Source organism: Sceloporus undulatus, chromosome 6 (genome assembly GCF_019175285.1).
Source record: "Sceloporus undulatus isolate JIND9_A2432 ecotype Alabama chromosome 6, SceUnd_v1.1, whole genome shotgun sequence".
Taxonomy (NCBI): domain Eukaryota; kingdom Metazoa; phylum Chordata; class Lepidosauria; order Squamata; family Phrynosomatidae; genus Sceloporus; species Sceloporus undulatus.
Window position 1 is genome coordinate 50,540,092 of NC_056527.1, and position 24,935 is coordinate 50,565,026.

The window sequence follows — 24,935 nt, forward strand, 5'->3', positions numbered from 1 at the left end:
AAAGTTGTGGTGTAGCAATAGGAATCATGAGTATATTGTATGATGATAAAATAAAATTTTAGAAGGATGAAAAAAAAACATTACTCATTCCAACAAGCTGTCTGATAATACTTTGCTGCATTGCTTCCAGAATCTATAAGTAATATTAAAGAGGTTTGAAGACTCATTTTACTGCTACTTTCTGCATTGCTCATTAAAAAGGCAGTGAACTTGGTTGCTTTTGAAATGACTGTATTTCAGGATGCTGATGAACACACAAGCCATTTGGGGATGTTTCTCTCTCTTGCACAACTGCAATTACAGAGTCATACTTGCTTTCCTCATGCCTTCAATGTCATTCCCACTTTCTATGCATTATTGGGGTGATCTAAATAGTAACAGGTGAATATGTTTTTGATAAGAAATTACCAACATTTACAAATATCTCCATGTTGCAGATAGAAAGTGCTTGAGAAACAGAAACTGAAATGAAAAAAAAATTGTGTATCCACAATCAAGGTTTGTTTGTATGTTTAAAATCGTTCGGTTTAATCCCTATGTATCTACCTGTATTAGTGTGGAATTAAGATCACCATTTCTAATGAGAGGCTTCTCATTTGTGATACCTATATGACCAAGCCAGTGCAACACAGGCCCAAAACTGACAGGTCAAAAGAACTGCATTCAGGCCGATCTGGGAGCATGGCATTCTGAAGCTGCATGCCCCTAGATTGGGCACCACAGGTGTTCCTAGAAGATGTTAGAGAGAATTGAAAGGAAATACTCTTCTGTGATGGCATATGGTAAAGTCTAATCCCATTGATTATTGCTGTATCCAATAGTTTACTCTGGTCCATAACACACTGCATAAATAATCCTGTTTGAGACTGGTTTAACAGCCCTGTCTCAGTGCTAGGGAATTCTGGGAACTGTAGTTTTATGAGACATTTAGCCTTCTCTGTCAGAGTGATCTGGTGCCACAATAAACTACAGTTCTGAGGATTCTCTAGCACTGAGCCAGGGCAATTAAAGTAGTCCTGAACTGGTTTATTTCTGCAATGTATTTTGACCCTATGTTACAGGACAGAGGGCTGAAGCAGATGGACAGGAAGTAGTGGCTAGAAGATGCTCCCAGCCTGATCACCTTGGGGCTGTGGTGAACACACACCATTGCTGCAAAGGTGCATCCTCCCACGGCCCTAAATAGGAGCAGAAAGTACCCACTCCTTTTGGGACTGGATTTGGGCCCCCTTAGATCCTGGGGTGGCTTCTGGGTGCTCAGGAGGCACGCGTCATATAAACAACATGCCCCCAGAGTGACCGGAAGCTGTCCCCATTTGCCTGTCTGTTTGGGGCCATAGCTGGGAGAAAATAATAATACCCAGACATTGTTGAATGATTTGGAAACAGCGACCAGAATTATTATTATACACGGGGATGCTCAGTACAAAATAGGTGATAAATCCCCTGCCCAAGTCATAGGTACAGAAAAGCCCCAAAATGAAAATAGGAATCTAGCACAGGCCTTTGATTTATAGTAAGATTTAGTGTTTATCTCTTCATGTCTACCGTATTTTGAGGGACACCTTATATTTAGTAAAGTCTTGGCTACTGTCCAAATGTTAACAGAAGAAGTACGCATAGACTTGGCTTTGAAAAATGAATTTCAGATTGGAAAATAGTGCTGTTTTTTTTTTAAGATGAAGAAAATACATGACACTCCTCACACTACTGGCCAGCTTAGCACCAAACAAGACAAACAACTCCTTTTCCCCACCCTTTCTTTATCTTTCTTCCCAGTGAGAAAAATATTTTGTTTTCTTGTGTTACAAAGCAACATGTAAACCTATTTTCATAACAGTGCCTGGTTCCAGTTAATTGTATGGCCATACAAGGAAGGGAACTGCGTGGTTTAGTGGTTTGTGACAGAGTGGGAGAATAGAGCTTGAATCTCAGTTCAAATATGGAAACTAGCTAGGAACCTTTGAGCAAGTCACAACTCAAACCTCCTCTGAATGCTGTGATAAGGTCATCTTATGTTACAGTTAACCTGAAGGCACAAAACCACACACTGCTAACAACCAAAGTCCCCAACTATATTGGAAACCACATTTCCCCAAATCCCTCAGATAACATAGTCACTGGGAATCATAGCACCAAAACTTTTATAGGCTCTACAAAAGACCATTCATGTATGCAGATCTCATGCAGCCTTTAACTGGTTTGGGAAGAAAGTTAAATAATAATAAAAAAATAAAAGTTTTATTTATATACCGCCCTTCCGTAGATCAGGGCGGTTTACAACATAAAAGTACAATACAATAATTACAAAATCCAATAAAAACAACACAGCAGCAATATAAAACAATATAAACCCCTGTTAGCCCATCCTCTTTGCCACAGGAGAGGAAGTTGTTCAAAGCTTGTACTCTATTTTTTAAATATGTGTCAATTTGTATTGATTGTATTTTTATTCGATATAAATTTATGTTTTAATTGGATTGGTTGTTTATTGTTGTGTGTTTTTTTTAAAAAAAACCATTTGTATTACATTTGGGCCTGTTACTGAGTGCCAAAATAAAGCTGCTTTGGGTCTCTTTGGAGGTATGCTGTTTGAATGATGCATGCACCCTAAGAATCCAGAAGCTGCACCAAAGCTGCACTCCAGTGCTTAGGAATGGAGTGTGGCTTTGGCGCAACCTCCAGACTCTTAGGACCCAGGCATCATTTAAATAGCATACCTCCAAAGAGACCTGAAGCAGTTTTATTTTGGCAGTCTGTAACAGGCCATTGTTTTAGCTATTTTGTTTTAACATGATGTAAGCTTCTTTGGATCCCATGTTGAGAGAAAAGTGGGATGTAGCACAAATTAATAAATAAGTATACAGTGCTCTCAGAGGGGGAAAAATTGAAGAAAACTGTGTAAGGTATAGCATGATACAGATGTTTAAACATAAGCAAGGTAGGGGAAAATTGGTAATGTCAATTATGGGGTGGCCACCACTTGAAGGCAAGGGACATGAAATGCATCTTTCTTGATACTATTACATTTTATCCCACTCCCACAACTTTATACAGATTAATATATAATCATACCAGGGTAGTTTTTATGTAGTATGTGTGTTTTAGGTATGCATTTTAACTTTTGTATAATTTAATGTAATTTTATACTGTTTTAAGATGATTTTGACTGTTTTCAATTTTATTATAATGTTTGTTCTTTTAATGGTTTCATCTGTGAGATACCTTGGGTCCCTGCTGGGAGAAAAGCAGCATACAAATGAAATACATACACACACACATACATACATAAATACATAGGACCCTTCCCATCCATGGGGGTTTAGTTCTGCTCCACCCCATGGATAGTTGTTTACTTTGTTATTCAATGCATGGAAACATGTGCATGTCCACATCAGCATGCTTGCATACACATATCACCATTGAATAATATAGGGTATGGTGATCCAATGATGGTCAAATCTTCAGATTGCTAGTCCACTGATACAGTGGGCCCACTGTAAATATGCTTTATGCCCGAAACTTTAATACCACTCTGTACTACATCTGAAGAAGTGGGTTTAAAGCCACAAAAGTTCATGCTAAAATAAAAACCCATTAGTCTTAAAGGTACTGACAAATTCCATTTTCCCCTCCCCATCCCTTCATCAGTTTAATGTTTCAACAGCCCTGCTCAATCTTTGCAAATTCAGGGCCATGTCTGCTTCTTTATATTTGTTGCTAGACAATAAGAGGTATGCCTCTTTACACCTGTTGCTAAGGTTCAATAGTGGGAGAGAGTGCCTGCTCACATTCCCTGCTTGTGTGCTTCCTACAGGTATTGGCTTGGCCACTATATAAGAGGTTTTGTCTGATTCAGTATGTCTCTTCTTATTAATTTATCAGAAGAAGCTGTTTTATACTAGGCCGAACTCTTTGTCTATCCTGCCCAAAACAAACATAGTGTAGGTATTCTGACTGGTAGCAGTTCTCCAGGGTCTCAGTTCGTAGTTCCACAGTGCCTGTTTTTGTGAAGTTGAAGGCTTTCATGGCTGGTGTCCATAGTTTTCTGTGGGTTTTCCAGGCTATGCAGCTGCATTCTAGAAGAATTTCTTCCTGACATTTCGTCTGAATCTGTGACCGGTATCTTCAGAGGGTGGTGGCATAGAAGTGTGGTGTGTGTATGTACACACACACACATACCTCTGTGTGACCCTTGGTTGGGAGGATATGATTCTGCCCCCCCCCCCCAACTATATATATATATACCCCACACACTTTCATTTCACTGTTCTCTGAAGATGTTAGCTACAGATGCAGGCGAAATGTCAGGAAGAAATCCTTCTAGAATTTCATGGAAAACCTACAGATAGCTAAGTACCTTTGTTGTTTGAGCCTTTTATCAGGAGATGCAAAGGACTGAACCTGGGACTTTTCCTCCCCACTAAACTGTAGTCCCTGTCTTATATTCACTAGGCTCATGGTAGACGTAGCTGGATGACTACCATCATGATTAGCACACCAGGGGAATTTTGGGAAATCACTTTAACTTTTCATGGGAACATAAATTTGTTTCTGTCTAGTATAATGGTGCCATGAAAATATTTGGATACGGTAAGAATTACTCAGTCTTGATAATGGGGAGTTTCCCTGATACATGATAGTGTTCCACCTCCCAAAATATGTTAAGTGTGAATTATCTCTGTTTTTGGTTCTCATAAACTTAAAGGTTGAAAAGGTCACACTATTAAAATCAGTGTCCAATGACCATGCTGGCCATGAGAATACTGAAAGTTGTCGTTCAAAAAAGTAACTTTCCCAGGCTCTGTATAAACATGGCATACAATGCTAATTTTAGCATGCAGTGTTCTAAAGTATTATCAGTGAAAACAACTGGGGCTATTATGGTTGGAAGCCAATTTTGTACTGTACCACAGTTTTATTTCAGTGCAGGAACAGTGGTACAATATGACTTGATCAAGCAATACATGTTGGTAATAGGTTTTCAAAAATTTTCAAAAATTGGATCTCCAACCTGGAGAATTTAGGCTTTCCACAGATAGCAACTCTTGAAATATCAGAGGCGACATGAGGGCAAAAGTTCACATAGAAAACCTCTGTTCTTCATTAATCTTCAGGAGTATTCTCTCTTTCTGTCTCGTAATAAAATAAGAAAGCAAATTTCATCAGACAACTTATTTGGACTTTGTTCATTTGCTGGAAAAAAAAAATGACCCAGCTGAAAGTCAAATGCAGTGGCATGGTCTACAGAGAACTAATAAAGTTTATTATGGATACAAACACATAGCAAAAGAGAAGAGTTGAATGTTGAATAGTATGAAATGAAAAATTAAAACAATTCAGAGGAAGTAATTTGTTGCAGTGCGGTAGTTCAGCACATTTGAATCTTGTTAAGATTCAATACTGCAAGTGAGATCTTTATGCTGATACGCAGTTTAAACTATTCCATAATCTCTGAGGTGGGAAAAACAGGATTTTCATTATAAAACTGAAATAATATTAAGAGCAGAATCCCTTGAGGATTTCTCCTGTGCTGTACAGAAATGTAGTAGCATGATAGGGTTGGTGTGCAGGTTTGCAGACTTCTGGCAAATATACATCCCTAAAGATAGTTGAAACAGAAGGAGATGCTTTATGGAACTGAAGAAATACTATTTTCAGCATTTGTCATTGAAGGACAAGTCTCTGTAGATAGCAATTCAGAGCATGACAAGCAGCCATCTTTTATCACACCAACCCAAGTCCAAGATATTCAGGAGAAAGATAGTAGTTACAATAGCTTCACATAAAATTCAATTATTTAGTAAAGGTGCATTCACCTGGCAGGCATGTCCAATTTCATAGCAGAGAACATTACTCAAAGAGTGAAAAATTTATCTGTGGACAAACATTGTGGGTATTTGTCAACTAAAAAGACTGCTGCCAGAGACCTGGATAGGTAGATAGCTCAGGTAGTTCTCAGGACCGTGATTCTGAACAAAGGAGGCTCCAGATGTTGTTGGTCTTGGACATCCCGAATCCTCCAGCACTGGTTATACAGACTGGATTCTGGAACTTGGTATAACTACACCTGGAACCCTTACCCTGCTTGAGAGCCGCTGGTTTAGAAATGCCACCCTCAGTTCAAACCAGTATAATCTGTTAAGAAGATTTATATATTTAGGAATGTGGCACAGATGGTTAATATGTTTAGTAACGTTGCTCAAAATGGCATCTTGGCACAATATTGCCATTGCCTCTTCCTACCATTGCTTGTTCTTCTCATTTCTCTCTCTCACATGGATAGATCCATCCTCAATGGTACTTTTGACTCTATTGCACTGTACACTAAGAATGACATGTTCAATGATGTGCTTGTATCAAGGCTATGGCCTAAAGAAACTATGTTCCTGAATACAATGCAGAAATAATCCAGTTTGAGACCACTTTAACTGCCCTAGCTCAGTGCTAGGGAATCCTAGGAACTGTAGTTTATTGCGGTACCAGAGCTGTCTGACAGAGAAGGATAAATATCTCACAAAACTACAGTTCCCAGAATTCCCTAGCATTGAGCCAGAGCAGTTAAAGCGGTCTCAAACTGGATTATTTATGTAGTATACTTTGGACCTATGTTAGAAGGAAGTACAGTGCTACCTCGGGTTACGAAATTAATTCGTTCCGCCGTTCCGTTCGTAACCCGATAATTTCGCAACCCGAAAAGACTTTCCGTTAGCGCTGGAAAGCCGCTAGCCACGCTTTGCGTTTGAATTTCGCGCCGAAATAAATTTCGTAACTCGAAAAAAATATCGTAACCCGGAACAGTTTTTTCCAATCTAACTTTTTCGTACCCCGGAAATTTCGTAACGCGATCATTTCGTATCCCGGGGCACCACTGTATAACAATTTGTAGATAGTTCTGAGGTATGTTGATAATGATGTCGTGTGTGACTAGTGGACCAGTTTTTAAATAAACGATGTCTGTGAAGTTCACCTAGGACTGTTCTAATAAATGTCTTGATTTGAAGCACAGTTGATTTTGGATAAATTCAAGCCTACCTTACACACTGATCATAGGAACAAATCCTATACAACTGAAGGATATTTTCTTTACTCTGTGAATGGAATACTTTGTTCTGCCTTCGCTTGCACCTTTTCTCCAGGTCCTTCACTGTTTCAGTGATAACATAACATTCAAAACTGGATTAGTAGAAAAAGTGATTGTCATGTATAGCAGTAGATGGTATGTAATTATATTAAGCAAAATATTCATAAGAATTTTAAGTGGTTTGTTTCAAAATCCTTGATACCATTTATATTATATGGTGATATAATCTTATTTATATGATCACACACATACCTAAGCGCAATCTGCCATTTCAACTACTCCTCTGCTGAATTGTATGCTTTTTCAGGAAAAATAAAGTTATTTGATATTAGTTTGACCATGTTTGTCTGAAAGTATGGTTTTTGCAAACACTTTCTAGTAGTAGCCAATGTCCTTTATGGCTTAAGTTATTTTTCAAGTCTTGGCAAGATTTTACCCAGAACAAATACAGGGTTGTGTTAAATGGAGGTCATTCTAAATATGGTGAGACTGTTGACGCTACAGAAATATTACTCAGTTGCAACTTGTGCCAGAAGAAAACTGATTGCTTTTAGTTTCTTGGGAAAGCATGCAAACTTCATTACATCTCTGCACCCCTAGATGGCTAGCTTAAAGCTAGCTATATGTTTCTCGGGAAACCTGTTAGTGATATAAATATAATGGAGAAAAGGTAATATAACAGAGGTGGAAGTTGAAGGATGCATTTGCTAAGCTTAAAACAAAGCAAACAAACAAAAAAGTAAAAACTGGCTGAAGGATTTTTTCCCCAAGTGAAGCAACCCTGTAGTTTTTTAAAATTGAGAGTGTGACCTAAATTATGCAACATGGTTGTGAAGGTGAGGAGAAAGTGTTGTCTGGAACTTATTGCTTTCCACAAACGTATGCAAAGCATACTGGTGTTCACATACTGAAGATAGAGATAGGAAAAATTAAGAAGACATTTCTTTTCACAAAGAAGTGTGAATGTTTTTGGATATAAACTAAGGGCTGGAGCAGACAGGCGGGAAAGAGCAACTCAAGTTCTTTCTGGTCAGAACTGGGTTGGGACCATGCCGACCACACAACCTGCTCTTAACATCCTGGCTCCTTTTTGCTCCGGTCCAAAGGACCAGAGCACAGTGTCAGCGCATCTTTGTTTGAATGCCACATCTCCAAAGAGGCTAAAAGTTGCTTTTTCGGGGGGCAATCTGTTCCAGGTCTAAATTACTAGAACAATACCACTTAGGTTTGATAGATAGCCTCTCTAGTCCTTAAATTTTGTGTCACCACCAAATTCATTGCATAATTTACTCAAACCAAGTAACCTTTCATGCAGCTAAGTCCCAAACTTTAATGAAAATTTTTAAGATGTTGGCATAAGTGTAAGCATCATGTTTGTTCAACATTAGTTAACAAATGTGCTTTGTAGAGCAAAAAATACATAAATACAGAAGTGTTTGTTTGGGAGGCACCTGATATTGATAGATATCATATGAAACCTTGCTACCATCCTTGTTTTGGTCCCCATTATATAACATGCCAAGTTTGATGACTGTGATCAACTATGTGAAATGTTTATAGATAACAGGTAGAGAAACAGAGAAACAGACAATTTCAATTAAAGTGTAGAGAATGGGAATTAGAGTCCAAAACAACTGAAAGTCCACAAACTGGAAATGTTTCTTTTGACTGGGATGGAACACATGTGTTTCTGTGAGTTATAACCTTACTGAGCCACAATCCTAGCATTAATTAGATCTGTGTTGAAAGTTCATCCATTTTTCCCCAGAGAAAAAGCAAGGGGCATGTTTTCAATTCCCCCATCTCTTCATTGACATTTTGCCTTTTGTTCATGGACTCCATATTATTCAAATACTATAACTGTGTCCTCTTTAGTAACATCTCCTTCTCAGGACCACATAATGACTGCAATGATGTTATTGTGCTCTGCAGATAGTTGGGTTTATTTAATATAGTGTAGTCATGTCAAATAAATTAAAGTAAGGGTGAAACTTCTTGGATTTATTATTGCATCAAAGCAGGCTACTTGCTGAAAGCACTCGCAGTAAATATAGTTCAAGACGAATTGCTTTGATTTGCACAGAGAAATATTTTTGACCCTTTCAAATTAATTCTTCCTATTCCAGTTGTCAATTATGGAATTCTTTTTTGACAATGACAGTATGTCAGACCTACCTTCCTTTTTTAACATCTACAATAGTTTTTGGTGCTGAATGAGAAGGTGGCAGCAGGCATTTTAAATATATTTGATTTGTTGTTGTTTTAAAAGAAAATAAACCATAGAAAAGCATAAGTGCCTTAACTTATAATGAAGCTAAATTTGCTTTGAGACTTTTCATTGTATTTCTTGCAAGGTAATCACAAATGACTTGTTATTCCATTCCATGCATTTTAGAAATTTTGTAATTTTCATTCTCTCTCATTACTCCAGATTTTTTATAGTTTGAATGATAATTGTTTTATAGTTTTTCCACGTCATCTGCTTCACATTTTGGAAAAGAAATTTTTTATTGCAGTGGCTACCAATACAGTAAAACATTATTTCTATATAAAATATATTTCAATGCATTCAAATTTTTCAAAGTATGGTGCACTTCCAATCAAAAGCATCAGTTTCAAAATTAAATTCATCCAAGTGTGCTTCTATAACCTGTTACAAGTTAATCATTCAGCATATTTTTATTGGTGGCCAATGATTTTATGCTATTTGAACATGAGGAGTTTATTTCTTTTTTACTTCAGTGGAATTCTGATTATGACTGAGTCAGACAATATGATTGTGTGTTCACCAAGGCAAGGTTCCACTGATAGAAGGAGATGGATCTCCTTTCATTCATAGAAGACATCAGTGAATGAAAGCTCCTTCCATGCATGGAATGGCATTACAACCTGTGAATTCTCCCATTCAAGACAACATTGCCAAAGGAATGTCCTTGAAGTAGTGTGCCAGATGTTAAACCAGTGATGTAAATTTTGTTCTTTCTTGTGAGAACAAGAAACAGGAAATACATTCTTCTCTCCTGTGAATTGGTGATTTTTTTTCAGTGTCAGAAAAAAATTCATGTTTCAGAGAATTTCCCCCCCAAAATTGTGCCAATTATGTAGCTAAACTACACTAGCTGTTGCCTTATTGGATAGACTATTAAAATGGAATACATTGGAGAGGTCATTTGAATCTTTTTAACCCTCAGCTAGTCTATGTTTGTTATGGGTGGTTTGCTTCACAAAAGGAAGAGGCATTGCTCTTGTGTAATGACACTTTGAGCAAACTGCAGAAACTACAATGGAAAAAAAAGGTGTGTGTTGTTTCCTTCTCATGTTGTCAGTCTGCTTCAACACCCACAAAACAATACTGGGCACACAGTTCAAATGTGCACTAAAAAAAAGCACAAACGTACTTTCATCAAGGAGGAATGAAGCAATGTGTCTGTTCAAAAAATTAACACAAAAATCTCGACATTTGCAAACATTCACAAAAAGATGATAGATTTAGGCCATTACCAGGAGGTAATAATAATAATTAATTAATAAATTATTTATTTATATCCCGCCCTTCTTATAATCAGGGCGGCTTACAACAAGATTAAAATACAATCATACAAAACAGGAGAACAAGAAGAATTAAAATACAAGTACAACAAATCATACAAAAAATAACAAGCAAAAAGCCCCATAGCCCAACCTCTTGGCCACGGAAGAGGAGGGAGGCCCACAGGATTTTATTCGGGGAATGCCTGTTGGAACAGGAAGGTTTTCAAGTCCTTCCTGAATTGGTGGACGAGCGGAGCTCAGTGGGCAGCGTATTCCAAAGGGCTGGGGCAGCCGTGGAGAATGTCCTCCGTGTGGTGGAGGCTAACCTAGCCCCAGGCACCTTCAGTAATTGCTGCCCAGACGTTCTGAGGGTGCGAGGCGGAATGTATGGGGAGAGGCGGTCCTTTAGGTATCCTGGGCCCAAGCCATTTGTCAGGTAGGAACTGAACATGAGCAGGCTGGTTGGAGATTGGGGTAAAGGAGGAAGTTTGAAGTTAAATGTTCATTTTTTGAGATTCCAAAGAACATTTTTGGAAACTTCAGATGAAATGAGGTTTCAGGTCAGTTCTCTCTCTCTCTCTCTCTCTCTACTTAAAAAAGAAGAAAAAATATGAAATACAGGTATAATAAATATCTTGTGAAGGATGAAATCTTTCTTTTGATCACTATTGGATTTTCTGAGTGATGAATATGCTGGGCTCAACAGATGGAAAGAAAGGTTTGAGCAAGTCAATTCTCGTGTTTTTCCCATTTAAGTTGTGCACTGAGTTTGTAATATCATTGACCACATAGAAATGTATGATTCTAGAATCATAGAATCATAGATTTGAAAGAGACCATAAGGGCCATCCAGTCCAATCCCCTGCCATGCAGGAACTCTCAATCAAAGCATACTCAACAAATGGCCATCCAGCCTCTGTTTAAAAACTTCCAAGGGGGGAGACTCCACCACACTTCAAGGGAGTGTGTTCCACTGTCAAACAGCTCTTACTGTCAGGACATTCCTCCTAATGTTGAAGTGGAATTTCTTTTCCTGTAGCTTGCATCCATTATTCTGGGTCCTGTTCTCTGGAACAGCAGAAAACATGCTTGTTCCCTCCTCAATATGACATCCCTTCAAATATTTAAACAGGGTTATCATATCACAGAAGAAAGCAAACTTCAAGGAAATTGTCATGCACTCTGTAATAATGGCTCCATGCCATTATCTTGGGCAATAGAGCTGAGAGGTGTTGGCTCACCTCCAGGTAAACAAAACGTTAATGACACTGGGGTTAGAATACATCTATTAGGGGCAGTGACAATAAGAATGACCTGTTTGTGAGAGGTATGAAAGCTTCCAGATGATATGATGATGGAAGGCACAATGGCACCATGAGGCACAAAGAGAGACTTTTGAAACTGATGGAAGGGTAGGGAAATTCTGCCTACCTATATCATCTATAGAGAAGCCTTATTGTAGGCTAAACAAGGGGGTCCAGACTCCTAGTTACTCCTTGAGAATCCAGCCTTTGGATAATATCAACAAAATAGGACTTTGTAACTAGTCACATTAAATCCTATGTTTCTTTCTAACTTCAGCTGAATTTGCTGCAAGAATGTTTTTAAACTTTATAACTACTCTGAAGTAACACCTGAAGGAAGGGTGCCTTCATGTACAAGATTCTAATAGTGCTAATTTAATATTTGTTTGCTTAGAGTAAAAACTCCTAAAAAATCTCCTCTTTTCCAATTTTCTCTTAACATGCCTTTGCTCTGTGTGTGTGTGTGTGTGTGTGTGTGTGTGTGTGTGTGTGTGTAGTATTCCCATCACCTGAGGGAGGGGAAAATAAAATATCTGTAAAGTAAGAGGTGGAAAATACTTACCTGGCAGGGGAGATACCATGATCACCAAATAGGTTTCCCAGGATGAGGCTCATTCATTGCACTCCGGGTGTAAAGACCTCTGCGATTTCCCTAAATGTGGGAAACTCGTGTGCAAAAACTCGACTGCATAATTTGTGGTGTGTTGTACTATATAAATTATAATCGTTTGTATTTTTAACATGTTATATTTTCATTTAGAATTGTTTTAACTTTTAAAATCATTTAATTAGTGTTTAAATTTTATATTTTTATATTTTAATATTGTACTATTTTTAATTTGCATTGTTTTATACTTGTTATTCACTGCCTTGAATCCCTATATTGGGAGAATATAAGAAAATGTATAAGAAAACAACAACAACAACAACAAGTGGGCAAAGTGAACAATGTCACTGAATTCTGGTATATCTATTTAGTAGGTATGTAGAGAGTTCTTGTAGCACCTTTGAGACTAACTGAAATAAAGAAGTTGGCAGCATGAGCTTTTGTAGACTTCAGTTTCCTTCCTCAGATGCATATTTAGTAACTGCTGATAGATTTTTTTTTGGTGGGGGATGGCAGCGTCTATACCTCAAGAACAGGAGGCTGGGAGAAAACTCAAACACACTACATAAAAAGCAAAGTATGAATAGCACACACCCTAATTTCCCATTGGGCCTGCCTTTGTTTTAGCTGCTGGGAGCTGAAAGGGGAGGTTAGCAGCATAAAGGAGGAGATTGTCTGGGGTCCTCAACAAATTGTCTCATGGCATGTTAAATAAGTTTTTTTAGAGTTTTTATGAGATACCAAGTCACTTCTTGGATTGCCTTCTCACACAAGGGACAAATAGTGACTGTACCAGGATATTGACTTTCTGTGCACAAAGAAAACTCTGTGTGTGTGTGTGTGTGTGTGTGTGTGTGTGTGTGTCTGTGCCTTTAAAAAAAAACTATGTAAACCAATCATGGGGTTTTCTTGCCAAGATTTGTTCAAAGAGATCATAGATCATACAATCATAGTGTTGGAAGAGACCTCAAGGACCATCCAGTCCAACCCCACTCTGGCATGCAGGAACTCACAATCAAAGCATCCCTGACAGATGGCCATCCAGCCTCTGTTTAAAAGCCCACAAAGAGAGTTTGCCTTTGCCTTTCCTCTGACTTTGGGAAGGTGTGATTTTCCTAAGGTCATGCAGGGGATTTCCATGGCCAAATTGGGATTCAAACCCTGGTCTTCAGAGTCCTAGTATAATGCTCAAACTGTAAATTTATAGGGGTCTCTAAAATGATTAAGAAAATGCATGTAATGTAAATCCATGGCTACCATTTTTCCTGCTACACATACATACAGTAAGACAATTGTTGAGCAAACAGGAAGTCTGACCACTGCAGAATTATTCTTTAATTTTTAAAAAGAGCAAGGAATATTGCTTAATGATAAAGTGCATGCCTTGTGTGCAGAAACAGCCCAAATTCAATGCCCAGCATCTCTAAGTAAAAGAATCAGACAGCAGATGATTTGTCTTAGACCTCAAAGAGCTCCTGACTGTCAAAGTAGACAGTACTGAACCAGTCAGGGCAAGGGTTTGACTCTGTGGAAGGTAGTTTCTTATATTCATTCTGTTGAACTGCACTTTTTAAAGAGCTTTGTGAGCAGGCTTCTTTACTTTTCTTGTATCTGATTGGTTCTGAATATAAGCTAATACACATTTACCTAGAAATAAAGGGTGGATACAATTGGCCTTTCTTCTGAGTAGACATGCATAGGCTTCTTCTGTGATGTCTCCCCCACCCTTTTGCTTTATTATTAACTCACTGTATGATGTATTCATGTGGAATTCATCAAAAGTGCTGATATCTTCCATGAAATATTGACAAGAGCCCTTGAGATGCCTACAGAAATGTGGAGGATCTCCAGAGTCAAGGCATTCAGACTCCAGTTCATTTGGAGACATGCCAAAATTCCTATCCTCTCTTACTTTTTTTCATAGTCAGCTTGGAGAGGGAAGACTTAGGAATAGAATAAATAAATTGGCTACTTCTATGTTGGAAAAAAAAAGCAACCACTAGATCCCTGATTTAAAAAGTATTCCTAATACAATGTGATCTTGTGCTGTTTCATTTTTAAAAATGCTCCCCTCCAGCTGCTCTTCACCCCTTACGGTGTTTTGGTGTTATAAATAAATAATAAATAAAATTTTTATTTATACCCCGCCCTTCCAAACGATCAGGGCGGCTTACAAAATGCACCGAAGTGCAAACAGCATACAGATTAAAAACACATATAAACAACAATCCTTAAAAACAATAAAAAACCCCTAGCCCAACCTCACGGCCACGAGCGAGGAGGGAGGCCCACAGGATATTTAGTCGGGGAATGCCTGATTAAATAGGAAGGTTTTGAGACCCTTCCTAAATTGGGCCAGGGTGGTAGACGAGCGGAGCTCCATGGGCAGCGTATTCCAAAGGGCTGGGGCAGCTGTGGAAAAGGATCTTCTGGCAGTAACAGCCAACCTAGCCCCAGGCACCTTCAGGAGTTGCTGCCCAGATGTTCTGAGGGTGCGAGGCGGAATGTATGGGGAGAGGCGGTCCTTCAGGAATCCTGGGCCCAAGCCATTTAGGGCTTTATAGGTAATAACCAACACCTTATATTGGGCTCGGAAGCGGATGGGCAGCCAATGGAGATCTTTAAGCACAGGTGTTATATGGCTGGTCCTGGGAGCACCAGTGACCAGCCGCGCTGCCATGTTCTGCACCATTTGCAGCTTCCGAGTTTGGTATAAGGGTTGCCCCATGTAGAGTACATTGCAGAAATCCAATCTCGAAGTTACCAGAGCGTGTACAACAGTCTCAAGGTCCCTCTGGGCCAGGTATGGGCGCAGCTGGCGAATCAGCCGAAGCTGATAACAGGTACTCTTGACCATCGCATTCACCTGAGCAGTCAGGTGAAGGGACGAGTCAAGAGGCACCCCCAGACTACGCACGGAGTCCTTCACGGGGAGCGTGACCCCATTCAGGACAGGTGGAACCACCGCCATTCCTGGACCAGGGGGACCTATCACTAGTACCTCCGTTTTCTCTGGATTAAGTTTGAGTCGGTTTTCCCTCATCCAGCCCATTACTGACTCCAGACAGGTCACGAGAGGAGAGACGCCATCCCCAGTCACTGCATCAGTCGGAGACATAGAGAAAATAATTTGGGTGTCATCAGCGTACTGATAACCCCGCGCCCCATGTCTCCGGATGATCTCTCCCAGCGGTTTCATGTAAATGTTAAATAGCATGGGGGACAGAATGGCTCCTTGAGGGACCCCGGTTTTAAGGGCCCGCTCGCTGGAGCACACGTCCCCCAGCTGCACCATCTGGGACCTCCCAGAGAGGTAGGAACGGAACCACTGGAGCGCAGTGCCCCCCGATTCCCACCTCAGCCAGGCGCCCCAGAAGGATACCATGGTCTATGGTATCGAAAGCCGCTGAGATGTCCAAGAGCACCAACAGGGACACGCTTCCCCTGTCGATGCTCAGACGGAGATCATCGACCAAGGCGACCATGGCCGTCTCAACCCCGTGCCTTTTATTTTATTTATTTGTTACATTCATATGCTGCTTTTCCTCAGAGGAGCTCAGGGAGGAGTGTACATAGTTCTCCTCCATAACTTTATCCTCACAAGAGACCTGGAAAGTTAGCCTGAAAGATAATGACTGGCCCAAGGCCCCTCAATTAACTATATGGTTGTATGTAGATCATACATTTTGAACTTCCTTCCTTCCTTCCTTCCTTCCTTCCTTCCTTCCTTCCTTCCTTCCTTCCACAAGAAACCTGATACTGCATCTCTGTGTTTTATAGTCATTGATATTTCAATATTTGCTTTTCTTTTTTTAGTTAGAAAATTTGTTTTCTGAATAGTAAAAATAATTATATTTTCCTTCTTCTGCATTATGCAGAGGGACAGCAAGACATAGTGCCCCAACTTTTATTGTTAATGACTCCAATAGACACCTGGCATCGCTGGTGTACTTAGCAAAATGTGAACTACCCAAACACCCGAGAGCCTTTTCTTCGGCACGATGCCATTGCTCTTCCCTCAGCTGTCCTTGAAGGCTGATACAAGCAGATCCCCTTCTCAGACAGATTATGCCCCTGTGATTCTGGCCAAATAGAGACAACAGAGCACATATTACTGAAGTGCTCATACTACAGGGACATCTGCTTCAGCCTTATTTCACCTTTATTGTATAAATATCAAGGACACACCAGTCAATTTTACACTGCTTTGTTGCTTTCCGACACCAGTGTTGCCAGATTCTGTGCAGCTGTGGTTAAAATCTGTCAGACAATGATCTTCTCTGTAGGCTAGTACCAATCTTGCCCTGCCACACTGGATTTTAAAAGGATATTTTAAAAGCTGTTTTTAATCTATGTTTTTAGCTTGTTTTTAACCTTATTTTATTCTGTATCCCCTTTTTACCTGTGCTGGTCTATGACTGTAATAAAGATGAACTGAACTGTTCTCTGACACATCCACCTGATTACTGAAATTTCATCCCTATTACTTTCTACTGTACTATGGAATTACTTTAACCAATATTAAAGGACAGAAGGAACTGAACAAACTGACACTTGGTGTCAATTTATAACATTGATGTTCAGTCCTAAATGTTTCTACTAAAGCATTTAGAAGTGACACAGTATTGTAACCAGAATCACCTTTGTTTAACACTGTATTGACACAGATGTTGGTAGTCTCCATTCTAAACAGTTATAACTTATGTGCTTCTGCAGACAATCATAGCAGCTTGCCATGAGTCTAAAATTTAGATACTAAATGTCACATAAAATGCACTATACTAAAAATTGCATTTGGTACATCTGTCTGAAATGCTGCTGCTAGTCACCACTATTTGCATCATTACGACTGATCTCCTATTACTACAGTCATGTCTATTTCTGGAGTCTTCCTGTGTGTGATCTGGTTAACTGCAAGAATAATAACCCCTTTCTCAGCTCTTTTTGTTATTATAAATTGCTTTTTAGAAAAATTCCTACAGCTATTTTTGTGACTTAGTGTTTCCTATGTAAGGCTGCTGTCCTTGGATCTTGGCAGTTCTTTCAGAGCCATTTCAGATGGATCCATGAGAAATCCAGATGTGTGTATCACTTTGCACTTCAGAAACTTTGTTAGTAATGCCACATTTTATTATTTGTTTTTAACAAGGCTGGGTAAAAATTTCATTTTGACTTATCCTTTTAAATAATTTACTTATTTCACAATAGTCTTCATATGGCTTGGGTCCTGACTTGCAGGAGCGTCTCCTTCCATATAATCCACCCCGTATACTTCGGTCCTCTGGGAAGAATATGCTACAACCTAAGAAGACTAGATTTTCAGCAGTGACCCATAGGTCCTTCTCATCAACCGCTCCCAAGCTCTGGAACGACCTGCGGGATGAGATCTATCACATTACCACCTTGGAAGCCTTTAAGAAGGCTATTAAAATGGATCTCTTCCAGCTGGCCTTTCCAGACTAGACCAGGTCTACTGACTTGCCTCCCTCCCTACCTTCACCTTTAAGCCATTGTTGTAACGCTGGAAGTGTCATTAATACCATTGCTTCTGATTCCCCCCTCCTCTAGAAGATGACACTTTTCCTGCCCAAATATGCCCATTTTTTTTATACTTTATTGGTCCTGGAATGTTTTACATTTTTCCTGTTTAATTTCTCTTTAGGGATTGATTAATGATTTTATATTTGGGAAGGGGGTGGGGGTTTGGGGTTTTTAATTGTATTTAAAAATTGTATGTGATTTTATCTTGATATTACTGTAATCCGCTTTGATTCTTTCGAGAAAAAGCGGAATATAAATAAATACTATTATTATTATTGTTGTTGTTGTTATTGTTGTTATATTCAGGATAGGGAGAATTTGAATTTGGGATTGTAAGGAAACCCAGAAAGTGGGAGAAACCAAAACAGATTTTTCATCTAGGCCCAGGAGTTGAGTGCTTAAGAATGTAAAATTGATAGATTTCTCCATCTGTAATTTTGGATTAGCTCTGGTTTTATCCTGCTTCCAAGTAAAAATATATCATGAAAATAGACTATAGCAGTAGTAAGGATCCCAAAAGCAACATTCTTAAAATTTAGTTCTTTTTGCCAATTTCAAAACAGTTTTGAAACTTAGAGACTTTTCAAAAAAGAATTTGTGATATGATGTAAGGGAGTAGGGAGATCTCAGAAATCCCAGAAGGCATGTGTTATGGGTTGAACCCAGACTTAACTATGCTTGGACTAGGCTTATTGAAACCAATAAGGTTTTTATGACTATCTTACCTCACTGATTTCTATGGGTTGATCTTAAATATAACTGCCTGGATCCTAGCCAGAATCAGATTAACCAAAGGAATGGTTTTCTTGTCTCTGACATCTAAATTAAGCCTTTTATAAAGGCCCCAAAATGCCCAGTCAATTAAGGACTCATTTATTGACATCCTAAATTCCTCCTGATCTCATGCTGTAGGACAGAATTAATTATGTTAGGGAAGAGTCTAGCAAAAGAAATCATGCAGTCTTCTAATTGGTTTTTGACTTCAAGTACCAGCAGCCATATCCAGTCCAGGCAGTGGTAAAGTTTAGATATGCAAAGGCCCCAAGGGGGGGGGCAGAAAGTTTAGGAAAACATCCCCCTTTTTTTTTCCCCCCCCCCCCCCCCCCGCCAGAAAAAGGGAAAAAATAGATTGTGAAACATTTTCTTTAAGAACAATGAAAAAATGTTTAAGGCAAGGAGTCCACATATTTATTACCCAGAAATCATTTCTAAACACGATGTAAGAGAAGGATTTTAATGTAAAACTTTATCAAATTATTACAGTTCCTGGCCTTTTCTCAGTTCTTTTGATGTTCTGCTTGACATTATGGAGAGCTAATGGAAACAAAATTTGTTGGTTGATTGGTTAGTTTTTATATGGTTCATATTGTGCCTTTAATGTTCTTTCTTTTACTAATGTGCACAGTTCTTTTGCCTGTTCCTCAAACTGGCAAACTAGCAAAGAGTTTCCTTCCAGATTCCTTAGATCAGGGCTTTGTAGCTTCATTTGTAACTAAATAGAAACATTTTAAAGGCAACTTCAATTTGCAATTGTATGCTGAATATTTTTGATATATGTGAGATATGCTAATTTTATGCCCAGCCAGGTTATGTATAATGCATTTAATTCCTAAAGTAGAAAAATTACTTCAATTTGTAAAGGGTGTTAATACTGTGTTTTTCATTTTTTCTGAAAATGTCTGTTTCTTTTGAAAAGCACCAGGGGAAAAACTGTTGTTCCTCATGATTTTAACATTTCTGGAATTGTTATCTATCTAGTGAGGTCTGATGGGATTTGTAGTCTGACAACAACTGGAGGGCCGCATGATTTCTACTACTGCTCTAGAGCATAGTTTACAGGATGAGCTACTATATACCTTGCCCATCATCTCATGCAATAACATCTGAAGCTCATTCAAACAATTGTGATTAGCTCAGGCTCCGGATACCATGTCTGATCCCAATCCAGAGTCCAAGTCAGATAAGATAACTTTCTGAAGCTCATTTAGCAAACTGGCTGGACAGTACTGCTGGGAAATGTATTAAAAAGACACCCTTCTGGTGCCTAATAAAAAATTCACATACTTATCATGTCCAGTTCAGAGTTGTATTTTAGTGACCTTTCTGGACTGAAGAGCTGACAGACATCACTTATACTCTCATATTGAGTTGTCATTCTAGGAGTCATTGAATTGCATTGGACAACCATGTAGAAAGACTTTGGAAACTACATTACTATTGGGATACTGAAGAGTGATGAATCTTGCATCTTTAATAATGGTTAACAATGTAATAGCGCAGTCACCCAGTACAGTAGTTCCACCATCTGATTAAGCAGTGTTGTTAATTTAATCCCTTTGAGAGGAACTATTGGGTAATCTGAACCCAAAAAAATGACAGCTGTTTAGAATAGTTGTGATTCCTAACCTCTAGAATATTTAAATGAACAAGGAGCTTTTGGAAGAGGCTTTCTGGATGACACCTTCCTTTTGATTAAACCAGGGAGTTGTACTCCACAGAACCTGAGAATGGAAGAGTACAGGGTTCAACAAAATAGATTAAAAAGTCAGGGAAATGGGAATTTACAAATTAGTGAGGCACACTTCACTGCCACAGTTGGGAAGCATTTAGCCCCTAGGTACATTTTTAAAAATTCTTTTTGAGATAAAGTGAATAATTCAAAGGGTGACAGAACTGAACTTAGTAAAGATTGAACTTAAAATACAAATTTGGTGCTGTCATAGGCCCGAAACTCATAGATTAATTCCAACTAGAATAGATGCACTGAATCAACTGTTAGTAACACATAGGTGAATACGTACCATTGCTTTAATGAGTTTACTCATTTTCAATTAAGAATAGATTTCTGGTTCTAAGGCCTACCAATATTGTAAATTGAGTCCTTTCTCCGTCTGAGGTCTTAGATTGCAAGCTGAGCTGCAAAACAGCTCACTGTCCCCAGACTCTTTCTTTTCCACTCACGCCCCTGGTAGTGATCCCTGATCCTCTATCCCATTCTCATTTCTGTTTCTCCCTGACAACTGGAATACTGCTATAACAGTATTCCTAGGAACAACTGGGCCATCTAAACTAGCCTACAAATTTAGGCCTGGTAGAAATTGGGCTCAGTTTTAGCCAAGACATTTGCCATTATTGTAAAGTTCTCAGTTTGCCAGTGAACATCTGTCTTGGTGTCCCAGATATTTTCCAAGATCTGTCAACTTGACCATCAGAATTAGCTTTCTAGTTGGAGCAAAACATTGCACTGGCTGCAAGTACTATTCCTCTCCTTCCATGCCACATTGGAGAAAGTGATCTGCATTTTATACCATGACGCAGAAAACACTGTTGTCCTTGGTGCTGGTTTTGGACTGAAACCACTTGGAATGAGTATCAAAGATCCTTTTGTGTGAATAGAAAGTATTAAGGAGACTACATGACTGATGTATAAAGGAGGATGGGGCCAGCTACATCAGGGATGGGCAACCTTGGAGGCCATATTAGGTCCCCAAAAGACATTGGAATGCTGTACACCTCTGACCACATGGAAGGAACAAATACACACACAAACAAACATTGTTGCACATCAAACACCCTCTGGGGAGACATTATGCAATGATTTTAGGCTGAAGAGATGCCTTTCTGAATGACAGGAAGTAAGTGGAATACACCCTGTTCAATTCAGGCTCTCCAGGGCTTAAATTGGTCTATTGGTCAAAAGTGAAGTAAATATGTCTCCATGTCCTCTAGAGGGCATTGGGAGATGAAAATTGAGATAGTAATTTGTCTCGGTTTTGGGGGAGCAGGAGGGGACACAGTTGCAAACCACTCTTTGACTACCTCTGATCTATGTGATTACTGCAAAGTTTGCAGAAACAGACGCAGGCAGACAGGCAGAAAATAAAGTCGTTTGCCTATAGAGTGATATAGGCAAGGACTCAATAGAGAACACACAAGGCAAAAAATAAAATAGGAATCTGTTAGTACCTCTCTGTGTTTCTACTGCCCCCTGTAGTTGCATAGCTGCCTGTGCAAGTACAGTTGTATTTCTCCATCTCCAATGACTCATTAGTTCGCATAGGGATTCTAACCAGGAATGTGTTACTTTATTGCTGCTGAATACACGCAAGACTGGGTAAAGAATATCACAGTTCTTAAAGAAACTTGACTCTTGCCATATGCAAATAAATTAAATTGGTATCAGAGCCCCCCAAATATTTTGATTGCTTAGTTTTTAAAATATGCCCTTTCTTTAGCAAAAAATAATAATTAATTCCTTACAACACATTAAATGGCCAAACCATTTAGAAGCACTGCTGATGGAAGTGGGGTGGGAGAGCAGGGGAGAGCACAGGAGTGATACAGTACAAAATAGTGAATGAAATATTTATACGTTCCGCTGAAGCTGAGCTTATGTTCTAGAGGGAGAAGCCCTGTTGAGATGGGTCTTCCCCTTTGTTCTGAATCTATTTTTCCAATTGCTCTGACACAGCTGTTGGTTTCACAATCACTCTGACATTGATGAGATTAGAAAGGAGAGGTCTGCCTGCTCAGCATGACGAATGACAAACACAAAGTTTGTATGTATTCTAAGCATGTAGCCGGAGAGTAAGAGAGTTTTCGGCACAGTGCTTCAATATGCACAAATTGCTTCTTTTAAAATTTAGTAGTACAAGCTGAGCAGGGTTGGAACACTCAGCAAAAAAGAGTAAGTGAATTTGCTGTTTAAAACAAATATCACACAGGAGGCTTACTGTGAGTAAATCAGCATGAAATTGTCTGAAATCGTGAAAAAAGCTCAATTGGGGTTCATACCCCCACATGCTTCTCCCATGTAAATTGTCATGGAGCATTGGCACTCACTTGTCCCATGAGTAAGCATCTGTGGAGTTGCCATGGAGCTTCATGGATGCTTTATTCATGGGACAAGCAAGTGCTGATTCCTCCATGACAATTTACTGACCAGAGAAGCGTGTAGGGGTGTGAACCCCGATCGCGCTTTTTTCACAATTTTGGACAATTTCATGATGATTTCCTTACGGTAAGCCTCCCATGTGATATTCTCCATAGGCTTACAATGTAACTTTACATGTTATCCATTAAGAATATAGGTTCTGAGGATTCAGCCACAATGTTGCTGGTGACTTCCATGTCTGTGTGGTGGTGAACCTGCCCTGGGTTTCTGTACTTTAAAGGAGCTAGACAAAGTGATGAACTCTGTCCCCCAAATAGATTCAACATCCATTCAGCTGCTGTAAATTAGGATGAGCACACATTATTTTCTTGCCAAGGTGTAAATCAGGTTTATGTGACACAGAGCAATATGTGTTATGAAAAAAGTGATATTGTTTACACACAGTGAGTGAGGTGGTGGTAGTAGTAGTGGTTAAGGATATGAAATTAGTACTAGACAGCTGGCTACTCAATACACTGATCCAAATTGCACCAAAACGTTAGGATTACAAGATGTTGATGTAATATTAATTTTGATTGCACCAATCTAATTTCAATCTGTATACTTGGATGTGAATGATGCTGCAACTTTCAGAAGACAGGTATCTCTACAATTTCAGTCTTTGATGTGTCTTTATTTTATGGGACACAATCTAACAGGATGTCCTAGTGTGCAAGCCTTATTAAGAATAGGGGATTACTTTATACTGGATTAAACCATTGGTCTGCCCAGTGTTTGATTTTTTGAACTGAGTCTATGAGAGAACTGCACCAGGGACCTTTAGCATGCAGAACATATGCTCTTTTGAGTTATGATAATTTCCCCTTGAAAATTGATGGGAGCTGCCCAAGAGCATGGCTTGCATTCATTTTATTAGTGAGCATTTATTTGCAGAGCAATGGAGGTGGGGGATACTTTGGCAGGCAGAAAGGAGGATTGTGTCAGTTCCCTTATGCTTTGCACACAGAGGTTTCTGGGATCAGTCTCTGTCATCTTGAATTTTAAAAAGGGATGGATAGTAGATATCAATGAAAATGCTAGTCATAGACTGTAATAAAGACTGATTGATTGGTATTGTGGAACACATTTGTTTGAGAGATCATGGAGAGACCGTGGCAATCCAGAGTCTGGAGAATCTCTTTTGGACTACAATTCCAAGAATTCCCCTCCCAACATAGCTGCTGACCATCCTTGTGGTGGTGTTCTAGGAGTTGTAGTTCCTAGCCCCCAAAATATTTTTTTCCAAGCCCTGCACCAATCAGAGTACATATGGTGGTCTACGTAGGAAAATTGTCTGATGTCTTTTTATATCCTTTGTTCCAAGGTTTCTCTTCTTGAGTTGCATATTGCAAAGGTCCATGTCCATGTGGGATTCACATGTGTTGTGAAGTAAAGAAGCACCTCTCAAAGAAAGGATTAAGTAGTTTCTCTCATCATGGCTTACCTGTTTCATATTGCACCTGCATAAAACACTGTTTAAACTCATTTTAAAACAAAATAAAACACCAGGATGTATTGCATAGGATCCTATCCATTAAGTAATTCAGAAAATGAAAATAATATTATAATAACCTATAAAGCTGTATTGAGTCCCAGTCTGGAGGAAAAGGCAGGATATAAATACAGTTAATAATAAAAATAATATAAACAATACATTTACAATATCATTTCCATCCAAATTAAAGGCCTCAGTTTCACTTTACTGTCTGTAAAATGGGAACAGCATTTCCCTCCAGATATACTCAATTATGTATTAAGTGATTTCAAAGAAAAATTAAAAAGGTATTATTAAAATAAAATAAGCATTATTGAAGGAATAATATTATATTTTAACTATGGTTCATGGAAAGAAACTACAAAGGTATCCCCTTTTTATCGTTTATTCATTAATGCAGCTAAACAAAGGGAGATCCATTAATCTCAACTTCTCACTGA

The 24,935-nt window shown here is 38.9% G+C and overlaps 1 protein-coding gene and 1 non-coding gene across 2 annotated transcripts in view; both read left to right on the plus strand.

Annotated features, from left to right (window-relative positions):
• RBMS3 (RNA binding motif single stranded interacting protein 3) overlaps positions 1-24,935 on the plus strand; it is an 809,235-nt gene that overhangs the window by 150,679 nt on the left and 633,621 nt on the right. The gene's annotated exons all lie outside the window — the stretch shown is intronic.
• LOC121935810 lies at positions 12,474-12,644 on the plus strand. Its single transcript, XR_006104854.1, has one exon. It is a non-coding gene; the product is annotated as a U1 spliceosomal RNA (small nuclear RNA).